The sequence below is a fragment of the Zophobas morio genome, unplaced genomic scaffold (genome assembly GCF_036711695.1).
Source record: "Zophobas morio isolate AGI-343-1 ecotype UQ-CSIRO unplaced genomic scaffold, CSIRO_AGI_Zmor_V1 ptg000011l, whole genome shotgun sequence".
NCBI classification, from domain to species: domain Eukaryota; kingdom Metazoa; phylum Arthropoda; class Insecta; order Coleoptera; family Tenebrionidae; genus Zophobas; species Zophobas morio.
Genome location: NW_026972116.1, coordinates 16140924 through 16148848, shown reverse-complemented (window position 1 = coordinate 16148848; position 7925 = coordinate 16140924).

Below are 7925 nucleotides of genomic sequence, written 5' to 3'. Positions count from 1 at the left end.
CGGTCTGTTGGAGATCTCATTACCCAGACAATTCCAAAATGACGCAAAAGATTAGTTTGAAATTTCAGATACATTTTAAGATTATCGCGATGATGGTAACCAAAATTGTGGATTAGGACCCATGTATAATTGTAATTCATAGAAATTTTAGTTAAAAAATACCCCGTGTTGTATTAAGTAACTGTTACGCTTAAGATAGAGGAAAATCTTGCGAAAACATGTTTTTTTCCAAGCTTTAAAAATAAAGCAACTTATTTCGCTACATATTAGATTAAGTGAACCCCGTTTACGATGGAAGTTTGGTTCTAATGATAAATAAATTCTCGCTGATACACTTCTCTCACCAACCAAGGACAGTGCAATATTTAACGAAAGTTCTGTTTCCTTGACCACCGTCTATTTTCATTAGGAAAATTTGCCTTCGTATCGTTACAACACGTTACAAACATAATAATCAATCTAGTAATAGTTTACGCAGCCAGACATTAGTTTATATTGTGTCATTAATTTGTAATTTTCCCAAATAAATCGATTGAATCCGTTCCAGAATTTGTCAATAATATTCACACGACAATTTGCTAGAAATTTTGAGCTACAGTTTCCGTTACTTGTGTCAAATATCAAAGTTGTCAATTTGTTGAATAACTCGCAGATCGTAATAAGTTCCCACACAAAGTGTAAATAAATCCAAAGAGATATTTTAGTTTGTGTGATTTAAAGTACAGTATTAGATAACAATTGCAAAAACAAGGTTGAAGTATCCATTTCCACAATATTAATCAAAAAGTGTACAGTACTCCACATAACGAAAATGAAGCTGTTAATTAATATGATTTTTAACTTTGAAATTTTGAGTGCCAAACACGTCGAACACTATATGTCTGGTCCTCCAAATTTTTGACTAAAGTATGGAGGCAAAAAATGTTTACACTGCTTCACATTCCTTCGGCCTGGTCGACAAGCTGACGTTAAATAGATTTTTCCTGTGTTCCCCTACACCTATCAAACATTCATCATTTGCTTTAAAACGCTAAAAATACTCACACACTAATCGAACAACGTAAACGACATCACATCATACATCACTTGCTACTTACGACATGCACTCCTTTTAGACGCTTTTCCGACAAACAACCGGAAAATCGGGCTATTTTTAATACTTTTGACGGTATTTTTGGCCAATAACAACGTTAGTCAGTTCGCAAATATGCAGTTTATCCTGCACCTTATGAATATCATTGCCGGATCTGACGAACGAATAAACGGCATCACCTAACATTATAAAAAATAAAGTAGAGCAAGGTTAATAAACATTTTCAGATGCCGAATTTTTGCCACGCAAAATAAACACTTCCATTCGGGTTACAGACATGGCGTTAAATATTTATTCTTGATTTTTTTTGCAAAATGAAATATACGAAAAGCAGAACGGGTGTGCGATTCTTAGGTGGTGGCTATTTAGGAATTTCAGATTGGTACAAACCATATTAGATTGGAATGAATTTAGGAAAAAAATCTACGACTATATTATATATCTTGTACAAGGAAACTTTTAACTTTAAGTAAGCATATGGAGAAAATTTTAAGAAAGTTTTAGTTTTTTCCTTTACTAAACTGAATGTAGACGTATTTTTGCAAAACCTTTTCCAGTAAGCATATCTGGGTATGGATAATATCCGCCAGTGATGGCGATAGCAATGTCATATCCGTATTGATACAAAGAAATTGCATGTGATTTGATACTCACTTCCTCTATATAATTATCTTTTGAAGACATTCATTTACTAAACGCTGTACTGTACATTGCTAAAATTTCTACACTTACTTTAAAAGCGAGCTTGGTGATTCAACCTGATCAATTTTTCCACTTGAACAATTCTAATCCTCACCCTGAACTAGTAACTAAAATTTTAAAAACTGCAGTTCACTTTGTGTCACTTTACGACATTTTAAAAATCCTTTCCATGCACCACACAGAAGACACAAACTGTCTCAGAACGCAATGATAAGTGTCTTTGTTGTGTAGTTTCTTATTTAACGGTGATGTGCTGCATTGGTTATCAAACACATAAACGCTTTTTGTCTTTGTAGTTTTAATTTGAAGTATTTTATCTAAACGTGATGCTGCATCGGTTGTTTTAAAATTTTTCTTTGTGGAAGCAAATAAAACAAGATTTTTTTAATGGAGCTTTCGTAACATAAGAAAGTCACAGTACAATCGATTTATGGAAATAACATCGTCGATTACTTATTAAACCAGAAAATATGTGATGGCTTATAAACAGTCCCCCTCCACAAAGTTAAGTTGCGCCCCCCATATTTAGTAATAATAAAATAATATAACTATCGTAATAATAGCTACTTATCCAAAATAGTATTAAGAACATTTTGCTCAAGGAGACCAAATCAATCAAATTTCATTTTCTTTTAATATATACAACCAGCATCAGTACGTGCTTAATAGGTGAATACTTTCGACATATATGTTTCAGTTAGTATGAACAAATTGGCAGAACTATCCCCCACGTTGCTTCCTCTTGCCAAAATTTAATTTCAATCAAAATTGGTTAAGTTTACAATATAACTTTGAAACTGCAAAATAAATGTTGTAAGGTGGTAAATCGTTAATCAACATTTATCTTTTTATTCTCATGTCAAAAAAGACATTGATGTCACTTCAAAATTTGCAAAATATAATGAGTTAATACTTGTGCATTTATAGTTTTTAGAATTATTTAAACGAGACGATCAAAGAAATTTATCAATGAGACTAAACAAATTATATAATTTTTGAAAAAGCGGTATATGTTATAGTGGCACGAGGGAAGTTCCGTCTAGATAGCCTTGAATTATTTTTTTTTTCGGTTGTATACAATTCGTGTGGTATGCCATTTTTGGCGATTTTGTTAGATACATACAACTTACATGGAAAAAATGAAAAACTCAGAGATAATGGAATAGAATCAAGATTTTCAAATAAGTGTGAGGTAAAGCCGAGGGTTACAAACAGACCCGAGGCGGAGCCAAGCGAGCTTTAAAAACTGACATTTTATCGATTGTCAAACATCTTTTACCTCAAATCTCGTCAAGTTGGCTTTCAGTGGTTTTAGAGTGTATAGAAAATTTAACAAAAAAATAGAATTGTGGTTGTGGAGTATAAATTTACGCTTTCTGGGATTTTAAAAAATCGATCTTCCCGAGAAAATAGTTATTTTTAAGGCTGTTGTATTAAGTTGTGGTAAAATGGAGCAATGGAGCTAAAAATATTAAAAAGTGGCAAAAATGTGATCATGTAACTTGTTCGGGCAATCAAATTTGCGTGTTTGCGTACGCTACGATATTATTAGTGTCCGTAGCGAGCGAGATGTTGTATAATTACCGGGTTAAATTTTTTTGTATCGTTTTTGATTCCAGACCAAAATTGTTAGCTTTTTCTACGTTTTTAAATAAAATGAATCACGCAAATATTGCTGTTTCCATGTCAAACTACTAAATCAACTATCTTAAACATGAAGTGGAACAATTAAATTTTTCAAACCTCGAAAATTTAGGAAAATATTAATGTTGATTTGGTAATTACAGACCACGAATTCCACCAATTTCATGAATTATTCGAAACAGAAAAAATCTAAGAACACTAAAGAATTATTTTTAACTATACAGAGTGTTCTGGTTTTAATTCGTAACACACCCTATTTTTGAAATTTTGATTGCCACATTATTCCAATTTTCATGAAATGAAATTTTTTAGCAATGGAAGTGTTCACAAAAAAATCGGAGTAGGGTTATTTTTAAAATCTGTGCGACAATATTTTGTGGAAAGAGAAATAAAGATATGAGCTTTGTTGTGGTATTAATGAAAGTAAATTTTCGTATACAGAGTGTTTATAAAAAAAATATTTTTACAATTTTCAAATATCGATATTTCAATTTTTTCAAACAGAACATTTTATTACTGTATTTTGTTGTTATTCTGTTTTTTGTTCTTTTTCTTTTTACTTTCTTTACTTATATTAGAAACATCATGTAAATGGTACAACGCTAACTAAATTTTGGCTAATCATCCCCACAAAGAATTTATTAATATCCTTCTAATTTTTAGTAAACGTTATTTTAAGTTTTCTAAAATAATTTACTCCTGTACTTTCAGTTTATGAATCCGCATTAATTTTTTATCCTAAGGAATTCAGATTTTTCCAAAAAATCAAAATTGTATAACCGTGATTCTTATCAGTTATCATCTATATATTTTTACTTCCCGATCGTAAGCTGAGGAAGTATTTATAGTAATCGAATCCATCGGCCGAACTGCCACTTTCATATTTTTTCAACGTATCATGACCTCTAGATTATGAAAAAAATGGTCCCCTGTTTCCGTCTGTCGATCTGTCCGTCTGTCTGTATCTATTTTTAATAGACAAGTAATCTCCGAAACTACTGAACCGATTGTGGTCACATGTATATTAGAAATATCACGTAGATGGTTAAACGCTAACTAAAATCTGGCTAATCATCCCCACCACCAATGGGATGACGTCATCTCCAAAATTTATAATATATTTTTTTTAATTTTATGGTTTGTGAATCCGTGTAGAATTTTCACCCTAGACATCCAGAATTTTTGAAAAAAAATCAAAATTGAGTAACAATATTTTGCAATATAATTTTGAAACTGCAAAACCAATTGCCCTGAAATCTTGTAAGTATTTTAAGGTTATCGTAATCATGGTAAATCGTTAAGCAAAATTTATTCGTTTATCCCCTCCCAAAAAATTGATGACGTCATCTCAAAATTTTACTCAGTAAAATCCTATCCAAAATGTGCAAAATATGATGAGTCTATTCTTGTGATTTATCATTGCACTAATAAAAGTTTTTTAATTTCTTATACAGGGTGATTCAAAAAAATTAATGCATGAGTTAATTTATTTTATTGATTAAATCTGAAACGGCTGACTCCGTTTTCCCGAAAATTGGGAATACAATACTGTTATCACTTATCATCAGCATTACACTGCATCTATCAAAGTGATATACATGTCTTTGCAAAAATGTTGATGACGTCATCGTGCTAAGACGCATTTGGATCTCATAAAAAAATAAAATTCGTAATCAAATTTTATAATTATTCGAAAAAGTTGGATTTGTTTTATCGTATTTCAGGGGCGAGGGAAGTTCCGTCGAAGTAACCTTCGATCAATTTTTTAATGTATAGAAGTTATCATAAAAAAATAAACATGATAACTTTTAACTTTTAGTGGAATTTGTCGGTCTGTTTTCAGGGACGGGAAATACAGACTGACCAATTGTTTGTTAAATATTAGTTTAGAAAAAGACTAATGAGAATATGTAAAAATATATACAGGGTGTTTCATTAAAAAAAACTAAGTTGTGTGTTACGAATTATAAACAGAACACACTGTACGGTTAGAAACAATTTTAGAGTGTAGTCCTCAAAGAACTGTACAACTTTAGTCTCGACTTTTTTCTATCTCTAGTAGTTAATGAGATATTAAGGACCGTGCGCTTAGTGACCCATCCTGTATATTTGACGAAATCTCACCACAACAGGCAAACTGATTACATAAAAATATTTGAATGTGTTTATAATTGTCTTAAAAAATAAAGGTTTAGTACCAATCTGTTTTTTCTATTTTATGATTTTGATTAAGGACCGATAACCGTGTACATACAAATATTTCTAAAAATGAAAAAACAATGTGTGGTTATTATAGGTTTCGGTGTAAATAACCATTGCACACTTTGAATAGAATAAATATTTTACATATTTCAATTTATAAAACTTTGACAAACCTTGATTTTATAAAAAAAAAATTATAATATTATATAAATTTTCAAATGCAAAATTTAGCTGAAAAATTGACGTTTAAATTATTAAAGTAGGTGTCGAAAATATATTCGTATGACACTTCGTATTAGTGTGGTCTACAATCCAATACGCGATATTACAAAAAAAATCACCCTTTTAGGTATCGTAATATGCTCATTTCCGCATTATGGCATTTGTTGTGGGCATCCGGTAATACACTCGTTATATGCCTGTTGTTAATACAAATCACAGTACAGATCTTTTAATCGATCGTGACCAGAAATCGAGATTCGAAAACTTATTTGAAGTGCTCTTTTCTCAATTGCATAAACGATATCAAGCTATTCCTTCAGTATAATATTCCTGAAATTGAAAATCATGGGTACATATTTTCTTGCCCAGTTTATCTACTGGATACTAATTTCGTAACTAATCTAAAGTTGATTTTTTTGTTAGCTCGACCTCTAGCTAGACAAGATGATGACGAGCGCCGAAAACAGTGCCCTCTGTACACCTTTGGTTGATTAAGGAAGTCAATAATTCTGCAGGACATAATATCAGAGGTGTTGACATTTTCTTTTTGGATTTTTTGGGAAAAACTGTAATGGGGAGGGGAAAATAAATTTCCCGCAACCTTAAGCCCTATGTGTGTCTTTATTTTGTATGTCTGCATAATAAATAAGTGATAAAATTGATAATGTGTTTGATATTATCCAATAAAATTCATAATGACGAAATAATTAAAATACATTATTCTGCGAAAATAAGGAAATAATCCTGTAACACATCACTTTCGGAGGAAGACTGTGAACTTGGGTGAGAAATCCGTTGCAGAGTTACCAATGTGGCCCATTTCTAAGACTTCTTCCTTATATCACGTTCCGAAAAATTCCCTTATCCACGACTTTAGCGATAAAGTATTACGTTTTATTTCCATTCATGCAAGATTGTAGTTAATTATCTTACAGTTTCCGGAATGGCTGGAAGTCGAAGTTCCGGGAAACAAGATGAGATTGTTTTTGGAAGAACAAGCATGATAAAGTCGAAAGATCCAAACGGTTGAAGTCCCTTTATTAACCGTGACTCTTCGCGCCACTGTTGCTGCCAACTTAATAGGCACTCAATTGGTAATACAAAGGCGAGCACAAACAATGATGTGTTTTTTTAGCATCCACCTAATTGACTTATCTCAAGTGTCAGAGACACAGCAAGTAATACAGGAGATGACAATTAACAGCTTCTTGTAGGTACGACGAACGTGTGCTGCTGCCTCGACGTCGCCTCTTTTCTCCTTGTTCGCGTCCCGCAGAAAGAAGGAGAAGGCCGAAACGTGGATGGAAATTTGTGGAAGTGTTGGTACATGGTGTTGATAAGAGAACGTGAGGTATGCAGTATGTCCAGTATAACTTATATTTAATTAGCCGGTGATCCCTAAGAAAATCGACGGTCGTGAGCCATATATCACAGTTGGCAAGGCAAAACAATGGAACAGATAGACACAAGCTACTTGACTGTAGTGCCAAGTAGCCGTCAAATTGGTTTATTTAACGGACCTTTTCAACTAAAACGTCGAGGAAGTGTTGTTAACGAGCATTGTTTTTCTCATGCATTCCAAATAACTCTTTCTAATCCGCTTTGATTTATTTTCGAAAACAGACGAAAGTATGCGCGACTCCGTCCAAATTTTTCGAATACAGATTAAAGCGCTCACAGCAAACACGGACGAAAAAAGAGTTAAATTGAGCGTGGCTGGGTAATCTGATACTTAATTAGTGTGCGATCGGTGTTCGTCTGGTCGATTATTCTTTGACAGCAGAAAATTGCCGTATTATTGTGTCACATTTTACCCAATTAAGTTGTATGTTCTGCTAATGACCGATGACTAATGAACGAGGTGCTTTGCTGGACGGAGTTGTCCATCAACATCAACGTTTACCGAACTAAATGATTTACCTGGAGTGACGAGTTGCCCAAATATGGATAAATCGTTGGGGCTTTCGTTAATAAGCACCAAGTGGTGATGAGTTCTGCCAGCCGGAGGGCTTCTATTATTTATAACGTCGATATTAGTCCGGTGTGTTTTTACAGGAACGAT